Below are 15,451 nucleotides of genomic sequence, written 5' to 3' on the forward strand. Positions count from 1 at the left end.
AAACTGCTTCCATGCTGTAACAACCTTTGACCCAGAATCAGTACAATAAGGAAAATTTGTAATTTATATAAAATGTCTGGAATTTTTAATTGCTTTTAAGAATGTTTGAAAAGGATTTTGAAGATTTTGCAACTATTGTAAAGAGATCAATTGTAGTTTTCTTGGATATTAAGGAATACTAGTTCATGTGACATGGTGACCCTTGACTTGGAAACAGTACCAATAGGAAAGAAGTTAAATATGGATGCAGTATGGTGGAGACAAAGGAGAGATGCAGACACAAAGAGAAGGCAGACAGAAACAGAAAAAGGAACACATCAAATTCTTGTGACGAGAAGAAGCAAATCTCTCGGGAAGAGATCAGTTTTCCTGTTTGGCAGAAAAAGAGGTAGGAACCCTTGGACCATAAGACCATAAGACATAGGAGCAGAAATTAGGCCATTCGGCCCATCGAGTCTGCTCCGCCATTCAATCATGGCTAATAAGTTTCTCAACCCCATTCTCCCGCCTTCTCCCCGTAATCTTTGACCCCCTTACCAATCAAGAACCTATCTATCTCGGTCTTAAATACACTCAATGACCTGGCCTCCACAGCCTTCTGTGGCAATGAATTCCATAGATTCACCACTCCCTGGCTAAAGAAGTTTCTCCTCATCTCTGTTCTAGAAGGCCTTCCCTTTACTCTGAGGCTGTGCCCTCAGGTCCGAGTCTTTCCTACTAATGGAAACATCTTCCCCACGTCCACTCTATCCAGGTGTAAAGGTCTAAAACCTGGAAAGCTGTGTGAATCGCTCAGAGATGCTAAAGAGCTGAGTGTTTTCCCAGGACTGGCCTAACCATGAACTGGATTGTTTTTTCAAATTTGTTCCCGGGATGTGGAAATAGCTGGCTAGGTTGATGGGTTGAAAAGGAACTCTGAAAAGCTACACCCACAGGACTGTTGTGACATAGGGGAAAGGGGGTTTATAGAGGTGTGCCTTGCTGATCAATGTACCTGTGAAAGTTGTTGTCAGATATGACTCCTGACCTACCCTGCATGAATAAAGAACAGTATATAGTGGAACTGTGTAGCTAGGTAGTGCCACATTTATGCGGCAAGTGATGCAGATACTTGTGGTCATGTAAGAAACATCTTTACTGTATCTACTATTTAAAGTGAAATTTACCTTTTTATTTGAAGTATCATTTGTCTGTTAATTCAGGTTTAATTTGTAATGATTCTGCTTCATGTTAAAGTAAAGGTTACACAACATGACATAAGAACAGAAAAAATAGGAGCAGGAGTAGGCCATTCAGGGAGCCTGTTCTACCATTCAATGAGATCATGGCTGTTCTACTTCAACACCATTTTCCTGCACTATGCCTATTGTTGATAATTGTTGGTGAAACTTGTTGGTAATTGTTGGTGAAACTTGTTGGTAATTGCTTTTTTGGAGTCATTTGGTGGATTTGGTTATTTTGTTTTGCCAAGGGGATCATAACAAAATTGGGGGTTCAAGTCCAGAATTGAACCCAGGTCTGTAAAATAGGTTCAGTGGAACAGTCCAGCATTTAAACAAGGTTTCATGTTTGCTTTTGTTATATTGTATTGGGAAATCAAAAAGAGTGCCTTTTGAGGCTCAAGCCTTTGTTGAAAGGGAGGATCTGATTCTCAGAGACTTAAAACAGTTGAGAAAAGACAATTTGCAGGCTGTAACAGGGCATGTGGGGATTAAGATCAGGAGCTATGAGGCACAAGATCCTTGAAACATTAACTAGGCACCTGGGGCATGAGAAAGAAAGGGCAATTTCCATTTGTGATCAAATACACCTGGCCAGAATTGAAAAAAGAAATAGAACTAAGAAAGATTGTCTTAGAGAGAAATTAACAAGTGAGTAAAGAGGTAGAAAAGAGTTAAAAGAGTGGGAGAGTTGTGAACTTCAGTTGACGAGGAGAATTGAGGTTGTCTCAGAGAGAACATCTCTTAATTTTGATGTGGTGAAGAATTTTTGCTTAGTTTCACATTTAGTGAGTAGGGAGAGGAGATGGAGATGTACTTGATGTCCTTTGAGAAAATTGCCACAAATCTGAATTGTCCAAAAGAACAGTGGGCTATGCTCTACAAAGTATTTTGGTAGGGAAGGCTTATGGGGTTCATTCATCTCCTTCAGCAGAACACTTGTGTGATTATAGACCTCTACAAATTTAGAAATTTGAGAAGAAATTGGGCCAGATCTATGTAGAATTTGCCAGGTAAAAGGAAATGGTGCTCAATAGATGGTGTAGGTCAATGAAGGTGAAACAGACTTTGATAACCTTGAGGAGATTATATTGGTGGAGGAATTCAAAAATAGTGTCCCTTCAGGGTTAATATCTCACCTGGAAGACGACAAAGTTTTTAAAATGAGGGAAGCCTCAGCAATGGTAGATGATTGAGTTAACTCATAAGATGATTGATAACAGGCCCCATTTTGGAACCTTCTGGAGAAACTAAATGAGACGAAGGTTGATGATGAACAGAGGTCAGACCCTGCTGAAGAGGTCAAAAAGGTAAAGACCCAGGCCCCTCTCGGGTTTAGTAGAAATGAAGGTTCAGAGGACAGGTTCAGTTTAAAAGGGCTGACCTACTGTTTTGCCACAAGAAAGGGCATGTAGAGGCTGAATGTTGGAAATTAAAAAGCAAGTCTGTAGCATTATTGCAATTGCACTGTGCTCCTCCAGAAAATACTTTCCCAGCAGGTACAATTTATGACAAAGAGATAGTTTGTCCTATGCTTCCTGATAGAGTGAATCAAGATGCAGGAAATTATAGGAGTTTTCTGTCTGAGTGTAAAATGTCCCCGCCTCTGTCCAGTAAGGCAGTTAAGTCAATTGTTATCCTTAGGGATGGGGAGGGGGTGGTGGTTGGTGGTGACACAGCCACTGACGTTGCCAATGGCATGACTTTCCCCTCAGATAGTTCGATGAATGCCAAGGTAAAAGTTCGGGGAATGGACAGAAGCTATTTATCTGTGCCTTCGTTTAGAGTTAATTTAAAATGTGCCTTAATTAACAGTCCTTTAATTGTTGGCATTGTCCTAATTTGCCTATTGATGATGTAGATTTCTTGTTAGGAAATGACTTGGTTGGGGATAAGGTATTTCTGTCTCCAGTGGTTTCCAGAAAGTCTGCTGAGGCTGTTGAAACTGAAAGGAAAAGGCAATCACTCTTGCTAGAATGGAGCTTGAACTCGGTGAGAGGAATAAAAGAAAAAAGAAATCAAAAACATTTGTGAAATTAGTAAAAAGGGATATCAAACTTCTGAGCTGAACATTGACATAACCTGAATTGAGTTCTTAAAACAGCTAAAGAGTTTACTCGATAGAAGAACGGTTGCTTTTACGAAAGAAGGCAGTGTTAAACCTGTGTCTCCTGGATGAAGAAGGTAAAATTAAGAATGATCCTGAATTTAAACATGATGAGGTGAATTCAATTATTATGAAGGACGACTTGGATGTTTGGCTAGTTGAAATGTTTTTCAAAGATTTAGATATTAAAAATAAACCTGCAGCCACTGAAGAAAATTGAGATCAGGAGTTAACTGACCAGAGTGGTTCAGTGTCTGCTTTAAAATTGAGAACCCTGATGACAATTTAGTGTCTGGCTTTAAGTAAGAAGAGAGGAAATTGCTGAATCTAGAGAGTGAAAAGTGATATTACAAGGGGTTTCTCCTTGGATTCCAATTTGCAGCTGCCAGGAGCCAGATGGTTGGCCAGCAATCAGTAATGTTCAAACAATGTTAACTTGGCAAAGTTAACCAGACCAGACAAATTATAGAACCTTGCGGCCTGTCACAAATACTATCTCAGGGTCCAGACTGTACAATTTCCAATACAGATTTTAAAACTAATTAACCTGAAGAGTGGTAAATTTTGTTATTTGGATGCACTGTTTCTCCTTGGGGGATCGTAACATTACATTTATTTCTATCCCCCCCCCCTCCCCCCCCCCCCCTCCACCACCATTGCCCCAGTACAATTCACAGACTATGAAACTATGAAATAGATAAGTAACCTCCACCAGAAACATGGTTTACTTCCACCTCCATAACATTGCCCACCTCCAACTCCGCCTTGACACCCTGCACCCTACCATTGGCCACTTGAACCACCCACAGTCTAGAATTCTCCCTTAACCTCACCACCTATCCAACTCCTTTCCCTCCTTTAGCACCTTCAGTAAAAACCATCCCTTTAACTAATAATTTGACCCTCTCTTCCTCAGAATCCTCCCTTACCCCCCTTCCCTTCCTCAGAACCAAATTTACAAAGTTATCTGTTGCCACCACTGCACACCCCCCCCCTCCCCCACCACAAAAATGTACTGATGTAACCTTCTTTGTCTCAGGTCTGTTTTTGTCTGATTATGCCTGCTTAAAGCATCTTCAAATTGAATGTTTTTTTTCTATTTTTCAACAACTATTATGTAGTTGTTATTAACAACATTGTATTTACTGGTTAATTATATATTAGGATTAATTATTGCATACTGATCAAAGTTACATCTAACTCAGCATTGGTGGATGAAAAAGTGAACAATGTCCATCTACTAAACAAGATAGAATAGAATTTTATAATGTACACGGATGGAATAAATAAGTGTATTGTTTATAGTTGTCTTTCTTTAATTGGTTAACTGTCATACTAGATTTGGAAATTGTAGATATGCAATATTTAGGTCAGCAACGTACTGTTACCACCAAAAACTCTGTATGCTCCAATGAATATTTAAAGATTGGTGAATTACAAAGATTCTACAGTCTATAATTCTCTCATTATTCATAATCTTTCCACTAATATAGCGAGCATTATCACAACAAAAAATGGATGATACAATGAAGAACCCATCCATAACAATCAAGAATACGTTAACTTCATAGCAGGTACTTCTAGCACAAAAGCAAAACACTGCACAAGCTGGAAATCTGAAATAAAACCAAAAAATTGCTGGGAATACTCAGCAGGTAAGGCAACATCTGTGGAGATAAACTGAGTTAATGTCTCAGGTTGATGACCTTTCCTCAGAACCAAATTTACAAAGTTATCTGTTGCCACCACTGCACCCACCCCCCCGAAAAAAAAAGTGTACAGATATAACCTTCAGTGTTTTCTTCTTTGGTTCTTTGCCCAAAAGCACATCTGACCCACAGTGCCACAACCTACCCCATGGCTGGGGCAAAGAGGCAGGTTATGATTCCATCCCAGCTGAAACAGAGATCGAACCCCATGCTGTTGGCACAAATCTGATGCACACTGGCCGTCCAGCCAACTGAGACAACTGGCTCCCCAAGGAGTTGGAGTTACTGTGACAGCATAAAGTTTTACATGCATATTATAGCTTGGAGCTATGGCTAGTGATGCTAGAGGCTCCAATTTCTTTCCATAACATGAATGACCAGGAATCTCTCCCAATCTTAATCTCAGCCATTGGCATATGTTGGAAGGATTTACAAGTTGCAACCTGTTTGGCTGCATTATGAATGCACCTTCCTTGGCCAGCAAGTCAGAGCTTCTGGCTCACAGGCAGGGACACTATCCACTGTGCCACAAGACCTCCTTCACCCTACAGTATAGTGCACAAAAAATAAGGGAACAGTACATTGTCTATTATAGGCTCACAGGATATCATGAAAACATATGGGTATGATGTATGGATGACATAATGAAGTTTCTTATCATCATTGTGTTGCCAATTGCTTCAAGATATGTCTGGTTGGTTTCTTTGATTTACATCTGCTGTAGCAAAATTCAACTTGGTATGATTCTTATTTATCTTTGATTGCATTGTTGTGAGTTTCTCATTAATTCTTTATTTGACTGGTTCCTAGTTTTCCAGAATTATTTTTGTGACTAAATACATATCTAGTTCTCAAAAATCAAATGCAACACTTTTCGTTACAATTCCTGAATGTTACTAGATTGATGTTGCATATCCACATTGGGATACATCAGTAATAGTTGTAGAATATGCAGGTATTCAGGCTACTTTCCCTTTCACTCTCAAACTACTGCACTGTAATATATACACATATGGCCTGGTGATTTTCATTATTCAATGGCAGTATTTGTTGTTGTCTCTTTGATGGAGAGGAATAGGAAACTTTGTAATTGTTTAGGAATTGAATCAGTTTCATCACAGAAGATCAATCTACAAAGCAAGAAATATAGAAAGAATTTGCATTAATGTATTTCCAAAATTGGATGGGTACTTAAGGGAAAGAAACTTAAAGGGCTCTTGGGATAAGATGGGGAAATGGGACTGACAGGTTGCTCTACAAAGGGAGCACATAGACTCAATGGGCCCAATGACCTCCTTCTGTGCCATACTGACTCTATGACTCAAAAACGGCTTTGCATTGAGACCCCAGGAAGTCCCAAAGTAAGCTACAACCAAGAAAGTGTTGAAGTGTTGCTACTCATGCAATGTAGGGAAACGTAAAATGGGCATATCAGATGAATGAAAAAGAAAAAAAAAACTGGAAATACACAATGATGCCTTTAAATAAACGTGTGGAGTTGTTCAAATTCCAGTATCCAGGGCATATGTTTCTAAAGTAACGCTGTTTCAGCAATAGACAGAAAACAAGAAGACCGTTTTACACTGTATAATATATATAGCATAACAGAAAATAGTTTGAAGTTCACGAAATTATTAAACTGGGGATTTAAAACATGCGTGATTAATTAAAAAAAAAACAACAGTTTTGGTCCAAACATGTTGCAGGCAATGGGCAATATATTTCACACTGATATGGGAATCTGTTCACATAATTCTGTACTTCACAAGTTCAATATACTGTGCAATATTGTTCCATATCCCAGAGCAACATTACTCCACTCTTCCATCCACTCATATTTTAATGAAATCTCTTGTCAAGTGAGCACGTGTGCTAAATATGTAATTCACTTAAGAGGATTTGACTAAAATAGGTTTGCAAAATGTGACATAAGACAGAATCTTTTTCGGAAAACGCCTGCTGAAGGCGCAGCAACCCTCCCTGAGATGGTTCATTCCATGCGTGAAGCAGCTAGAGCAGGAGGGAGCTCATCGTACGCCGGCTTTTTTCCCCCCCTCAGCTCTTAACGTTTCAACACCAAGGCGCTGAGCGAAAGAAGGGGAGGAATAAGATTTCAAAATTAAAAAAAAACCCACCATCACCACAAGCCCTCGCCTCAAGATTTCTTGTATCAGATATCAGAAGCCAAGATGCATGCTGCTTCTGTCAGGTTTAAAACAACACGGACGGATTGGAGCTCTGACAGTCTTGGTGCATTCGGGATTACAGTTATCATGAAGGTGGAAGTCAATCTGAGCCGGATTCTGTTCTGCTGTTTGGGTTGGATTGCTGCAGCTGGCGGTAAGTTAGGAACCGCTATTTGCACACATTCGCCCTTCTATGTTTATCGCTATTCAAAAAAAAAACGCAATCTATTAATAGAGGCTTTTCTTTAATGTGGGGAATATTTCGGGCTGGCGGTTGCTGTAGCAACGCTGCATTTTTTTTTCTGTCCAGAAAACTATTCGGGACTGCAGTCTGTGAATAAGGTTAATAAAGTGGAAATTCTCTTCACCCTGTGTACAAAGGCAAACGTTTGATTTTTTTTTTTCCCAAAAGAGCGGGGTATTTCTATCATTGCAGTTCTAGTTCTGAAATGCATTGCCGGTGTTCTGAGGTGCACTCAGAATCACTTGCGAGTGAAATTCTGTAAGTGATGAACCCAAACTACATTCTAAGCATCTTGGCGTTGAACGAATGAACTTTATTTGCTTCACGTTTAGGAAAATAGTTTTGGTTTGAACGGGAAAAAAAGGGAGTGGGAGCATTTGATGAGTGAAGCGCCAAGAACTGAAGGAGAGAGAGAGAGAGAGCCGGACAGCTGGCGTGTGCCGGCGAGCAGTGCTGGCTGCTAACATTTCGGATATTGCTTCCTCCTTTGATACGTTTTAATGGAACTTTATTTTATTTTCCTTCTCCGGACCGCTCGCCAATCCCATGATAGTTCCTTCCTCTCGTCGGTTGAATTCTGTGCCGAACCAAGAGATGAACAAGGTCGCACAATCTTTTCCATCATTGCCCTACTTAGGAAACTAACTGGCGATGGATCTGTGCATTTCCCAGATTGGCTGTTTTAAAGACTTTCCTGGATGTTGCAGCGCGGGTCCCCCTCGCACCGTTCCGGCAGAGCATGGGACAACTTCTCCCCACAAATTGGCTGGAAGCGATGCATTTTCTGAAATTACAGAGCTAATAGTTTAGCATCCCCCCCCCCCCCCCCCCCCAAAAAAAAAGTTAGCACTTTGTGACAAACACAGGCAAGAAATATTGGCAGGAATCATCTGCATAGACCGTCACTCGTGAAAAGAGGGTGTTTGATATGCAATGCATTGCGGGGAATGTTTAACTCGTTCTTTATGGGCACTGTGAACAGCTCCCTCTCCACTATCACAGGAATGGATGTGAAACAACCTTCAAAGGTGCCATCTGACTTCTGCTCCCTTCATCCATCTGTTTCCACACTTAGTTCCGATTTAAAGATTTGTTTTTTTCTCTGTTGTTGCAAACTCCTTCCCAATATTCAGACAGATGCACTTTGTTTTAGCCACCACTGCAGGAGCCGGTTTTAATTCGGGCTGATTAAAGGCTCTTTCAGTGGATTGGGAATAAGTGATTGCGCACTCCAGTCTGCTTTTCCGTGTCTCCCCCAATATTTGAAGGGTCGGCCTCGCCCCCCTCCCCTCTCCCCCGGCTGGGACGTGCTGAAGGTAGAGGATTCCGTGCGAGGATGAGAAATGATTGCCCCTGGAGGCGAAGAGCGGAGCGTGCCCGGAGACCTGTAACATTTGGTGTATTTACTGCAACTTCAAGGTGAAGAGCGACATCATCATTTTAAATCCCGTGGTCCCTCGGGGACGCCTCGTTTTCGGAAGATGCTTTTTTTTCCTAAAGTTGTGTTGGTTTATGGAGATGCTGAGGACTTGGGTGCATCGCTTGTCTTTTTTTAAAAAAAAGAAAATGCGCTGAGAAAGTGGGGTAGGATTTGTGACGTTACGGTGTGGCTTTTAACAGTATGCTGCATTGTGAGTTAACGCATTGTTAGTGGTCCGTTCGCACAAGAAGAGACCCAACCCGCCAGTGTCGCCGCGGCTGAAATAACTAGAAACAATAGTTCCTCGGAGGAAGACAGGATCGACTCGCTGCTGAACGTACAGCATCTTTGCCACCTAATATATTTCCTCAGTCACCAACAGCAAGCTATTTGCCCAGTAGACTTGCAGCGACTGTGCCATCATTACATAATGATTAAAGATTAACACCAACCACACAGCACACTGAAAGTCACTGCCCACGATCAGGGTGTTGGTGCCGAACTGAATTAAACCGTGCGATGTCATGATAAAGTGTGTATTACCCGAGTTCTTCTTTGTGATTTGTACTTTGAGAATCTCGCTTTGATTCAACAGGCAATTATGTCCCAGTTGAGTTGCAACCACGAGTTTCTTGCTGACACTCTAGTACCCATTTACTAAACTGCTGGGCTTTTTTTAAAAAATCCATGTGGGATTGCTTTTTTTTTAACGGGATCTGACATAGAACTTTGGGAATATTTTCCTTTGCCAACTTTAGTAGGGAATACATTTGGATTACAAATGGCGATCTCCACCCCCCCCCACCCCCCTTTCCCCCCTTTTAGGTCATGTCAACGCTTTTCAATAAAGCCAACAAGTAGAAGGGAATTTCTATTTGTATTATTCACATCAGTGACAATTGAGTTATGCATTAAGACTAGACGTCGATTTTCCCCCCATTTACTCAGTATGCTCCAGTGGGAATAATTTCAGTAAAATAATTCCCGTTTGGTCAATTAACTGCATTAAACTGTAACACTACTTTATCTTCCATAAGTAGGGAATACAAGCAAATCATTTTTCAAAAGAGCTAAAATCTGCATTAGCTGCCCTTGGGAGTGAGTGGTCGGCAGTGAGGAGGGTACAAAACTAGAAAAAGTCACAGACACAAATAGTGATCCTTTACCTCCTCTTGCAGTATCTTCCTTAAATACCACAGGGTGTTTTGAAATCTCATCTGTGAACAGTCATTCCAACACATATTTTGTAAAATCACAGATTCTTAACATCACAGAAGGAGGCCATTTGGCCCATCATGTCTGCACTAGCTTTCCAAATGAGCATTGTGACTTAGTGCCATTGCCCTGCCTTATCTCTGTACCCTTGCACATTGTTTCTATTCAAATAATCATTTAATGCCTCGATTGAGCCTGCCTGTACCACACTTCCAGGCAGTGCATTCCAGATCCGAACCACTCCTGTAAAAAAGCTTTTTTTCTCCTCACGTCACACTTGCTTCTTTTGCAAATCACTTTAAATCTGTACCCTCTCATTCTTGATTCTTTTATGAGTTGGAACAGCTTCTGTCTATCTACTCTGTCCAGCCCCCTCATGATTTTGAATATCTCTATCAAATCTCCTCTCAGCCTTCTTTCTCCAAGGAGAACATTCTCAACCTTTCCAATCTATCCTCATAGCTGAAGTTTCTCATCCCTGGAACCATTCTTGTAAACTTCTTTTGCACTCTTTCCAATGTGTTCACATCCTTCCTATAATATGGTGGCCAGAACTGTACACAATATTCCAGCTGAGGTCTAACGAGTGTCTTATATAAATTCAACATAACCTCCCTGCTCTTGTGCTCTATGCCCCTATTAATAAAACCCAGGATACTATATGCTTTATTAACTGCTCTCTCCACCTGTTCTGCCACCTTCAATGATCTATGCACATATACACCCAAGTCTTTCTGCTCCTGCACCCCCTTCAAAATTTTGCCCCTTATTTTACATTGTCCATGTTCTTCCTGCCAAAATGCATCACCTCACACTTCTCCACATTGAACTTCATCTGCTACCTATCTGCCCACTCCACCAAATTGTCTGTGTCCTCTTGAAGCTCCACACCATCCTCCTCATAGTTCACAACACTCTCAAGCTTAGTATTATCCGTAAACTTTGAAATTTCCCCCTGCACACCAAGATCTAGATCATTAATATATATCGGGAACAGCAAGGTCCCGATACCGATCCCTAGGGAGCTCCATTACAAACCTTCCTCCAGCCCAAAAAATATCCATTGACCATTACTCTCTGCTTCCTATTGTCAGCCAATTTTGCATCCACATTAATACTGTCCCTTTTATTCCTTTTATATATTATTTATGAGCAATAACTTTTCTCACAAGTTGGTTGTGTGGTATTGTGTCAAATGCCTTTTCAAAGTCCATGTACACCACATCAACAGCATTACCCTCATCGACCTTTCCTGTTACCTCTTCAAAAAACTCCAGCAAGTTAGTTAAACACAATTTCCCCTTTAATAATCCATGCTGGCTCTTATAAACCCATTCAGGTTTCCATATGGCTACTAATTCTATCCCGAATAATTGTTTCTAGAACCTTGCCCACCGCTGAAGTTAAAACTGACTGGTCTGTAATTGTTGGGCTTATCCTTACAACCTTTTTTGAACAAGGGTGCAATGTTTGCAATTCTCCAGTCTTCTGGCACCACCCCTGAGTGTAGAGAAGACTTAAAGATTATGGCCAGTGTGCCTGCGATTTCTACTCTCATTTCCTTCAATATCCTTGGATGCATCTCAGCCAGTCCCGGTGCCTTGTCAACTTTAACTACTGACAGTTTATTCAACACTTCCTCCTTATCAATTTTGAATACTTCTAGTGACAGAGATTTTCCTCGTCTGTCACCATGGCCTAGATAGCATCTAGGTAGTTAAAAAGTATAAATATATATTATCTCATTTAATGTTGGGTAGCTGATCTCAGTTGGCCACGGTGTTGGGTTTCCTGATCTTGAACATGACTCCCGCTGCCCTCCTCACTCTCCCCCCTCCCCTTTCGCTCTCTCCCCCTCCCCCATCTTCCTCCCCTTCCCCATCTCTCTCCCCTACCCTTCTCTCTCCCCCACCCCTTGTCTCTCTCTCCCACCTCCCTCTCTCCCCCTTCCCTTTCTCTCTGCCCCCTCCTTTTCTCTCTGTCCCCTCCCCTTCTCTCTGTCCCTCCCCCTTTTTTCCCCCTCCCCCTTCTTTCTCCCTCCTCTCCATCTCTCTCCCCACTCTACTTCTCTCTCTCCCTCTCCCTTCTCTCTGACCCTCCCCCTCCTTCTCCCCCCTTCCTGCTGCTCTGTGTGAAAACACGATCTGCAAGGTAAGATTGATTATGGCTAGGCAGATAGCCAGTCAACATACACCTGCTGAAATTCTACCACTAATGGTGGTTGCTTGGGGAAGGTACCAGAGGACACCAGACACTCGGAGATTATACTGTTGCGAAAGATACAGTATCTTCAGGATGAAAGAAAATTGAAAACACAAATAGCAGATGGGCAGGTAGTAGTGGATGATCCAACAAAGCAAAATGTGATGACCTGAGTTTTTATGAAATTATGTTTGTTGCAATTCTGTGGACAGAAAATTGAGGATTGTGTAACATTGGAACCCTTTGTCAATTTGCTTCCCTCCAAATTTCTTGCTTCCTCTTTCTTGATATCCTTGCTTTCATGCTGGAATACACTTTGGGCTGGATTTTTATCAAGGTGACTGGTATTGGGAGTTAGGAATTTTCCCCGCCTCACAATCCAATCTCCATCCTGGAGGAGCCTGCCCATTCTACTTTTGTGTTGAAGAGACAGGCATAGGCAGACAGCGGCCCCACCATCTGTGGAGACAGGACCGAGGTGGCAACGGAGGTGGATGCATGGTGAGCCTTTCAGGTCAGAAGGCCCGCATCTGTTTACTGGGATGTTGCCCAGTTGTAATCATGAATGCTAAGGCCCTCTAGTCCTCACCCTTCACCGCCATCCACCCTCCATACCCTTCACATACCCATGCCACTTCCATACCTCTTCCATTAGCTCCATGCCCCCCATGCATCCTCCATGCCCACCATGCATCCTCCATGCCCACACTTCCAGTATCCTCTATGCATAGAACCAATGAGCCATTGATAAGCCTGGCAAGGCTTTGAAATGCCCCTGAAACTGACAACATGATCAAACATGCTTTGAAAACCTCTTTTGGAGAAAAAATACCTTCAGTGTTACAACATCATAAAAGATTCAACCAGACATATATCAATTACAAAAATTTTGAATCTAGTGCATACCTCTTAATCCCGTGCAGATAACACAGGCATTAAAAAGAGACTCTTCAAAGAAATATCAGATTGTTACAAGGTGATAAGGATGCCAATCAAACAAACCTAGCACTGCAATGCAAGCTGTGTCAACATTGTCTAGGGGATGAGTCCAATGCCTATTCTTGGAGCTCAGCCAAGCATTCATAATAAGACCATCTGGCAACTGTGTCAACAGAAATAGTTTAAGCAGATGGCTAAACATCTGGCACAGCTTGTAGGCGAGTGCTAGCTTTGTTCAACTAACATCTCTATTACCTTCTAATCTGATTTTTTTGAAAGGTTTTTTCAATGCCTGTGTATTTATTCACACAGGATTAAGAGGTATGAAGTGTGATAGTTTTGTGTCATTGATACTATGAATGGCTGTGATTGATTTCCCCTCTTACATTCTCATAAAGCTGTCAATTGTTTTCAAAGGTAATGTTGAATGGATGTTTTTTTTGCTCCTTGGCTCAGGACTGGGGTTTGACCATGATTCGTGACTCTTCTGAGGCGGCATAAACCACTAACAAAATGAACTGGCTCCCTCGAGGCAGGTGAGGTCGAAATTCCCACCACCAAAATGGAGCCGGCCAGGGCGGAGAGTGCTGCGTGCGGCCTCAGTGCCTGCACCTGTATACCGTACCAGCGAAAAAATCCTGGGAACAGGGATGGGAATCCTGGAATCAGGCCAGGCCTGCCATTTTACAGACCTCCCAGCTTGGCCTTTTGAGTTTCCTCCAGAATTTTGCCTGATTGGCTAATATGCACTTATGAACCTTGATATTGAGCCATTCAAATACACTTAAACTAATATCACACACCTGCATTTCCAGATCCTTGAACCAAGAGCTGTTGAGACAAGCTCTAGCTCCCTATTGCTATCACACCTACAATCTGTCTAGTCAAAGAACACTGGAATCCAGTCACTTGGCCAATTAAATAAATATGCGATCATAGAATGTGTTTTTTGTGGGTACTTGTATTGTTTCATTAATAATCTTTGGGTATAAACAGCTGTAATGATATTAATAATGCTATTTGGTGAAATGCTAGGACATTGTGATGATCCGTACATTGAACTTGGGGTACAAGGTCATATATAGCATGTATAACTATATGCATTTCCAAAAGTCAAGCAATTTTGTTGAAGCCCACATGTCATATGCTATTTTATATGAAAATCTGGAATGTGTGAGGGATGTGTATCATTTTCTATAATTGGTTTTGATTGTATAAATGAATAGTGGTTTCTTCCACCACCACAGTTATTTTTTGCTTTGACCCTTAATTGGTTCTTCTATGTTGGTACACTAAGCAAGCTTAATTTACTGTATATATCTACAGGAGTTCATGAGACAATGCCAGATGTGAGTGAATTATTTGTTCACTTTTATGTGAAATCTAAAAATAGATCTGAATCATGCAAGGAGGCAGCCAAAAGTTAAATGGTGTGCAGTTATGTAACACCAGCAAAAAATATACTGGAGCTTTTATCAGTGACAAAATAGCAATTTGGCTAGAAAGGATGCTTTGAAGATATATTTGATTTATATCATCTAAGTTTGAATGCTTTATCAAATTTGGGTGAAGTTTGATTTCTCTGAAACTCTTCTTTAAGTTAGGCAATTTGTCATTGCAATCCTTCAAGCAAGAACGTATTAGCTGTATTTCCATAAAATGTGAGAACAAGCTACAGTTTTTCTGGAAGGCTTCAGTGATGGATAAAATGAGTCTTTCGTTGATGTATAATACGAACAACTTTAATATGTGTCGCAGCCTACTACAAAATAGAATTTACATCTCCTGGGTTTACGATAAGATGTCTGTGTTCTGGACTACAGAGAAATGTTTGCATGTTCAAAGTGCTGGAGACATGGGCCTTTTTTGCGAGGACTTTTTCAGTAACAGTGAGTTTAGATTATAATGATTCATTAGATTATGGTGCTGGGCCGCTAAAGGGTTTCTGATCCTGTTGCCTGGGAAAAGTTCCTCGCCAGGACTACTATTTCAGAACGAAACATGCCTCGTGTTCCACACAGGTATGAAAAGTGACTTTGCAGAAAGAAAATTCAATTGCACTTTGGATTTTGGCTGGTGAGATTAAAGGAGCCGCCCTAGCTGTGACTAGAATTAACTTAGTTTCATATTTCTTACCATTTGAAACCAATGTACTGTGTTTGTTTTGTTCTTGGTCAGAATAAAGTCCACTCACGGAGATTAAGCATAG

The sequence above is a fragment of the Cetorhinus maximus genome, chromosome 21 (genome assembly GCF_964194155.1).
Source record: "Cetorhinus maximus chromosome 21, sCetMax3.hap1.1, whole genome shotgun sequence".
Classification (NCBI taxonomy): Eukaryota; Metazoa; Chordata; class Chondrichthyes; order Lamniformes; family Cetorhinidae; genus Cetorhinus; species Cetorhinus maximus.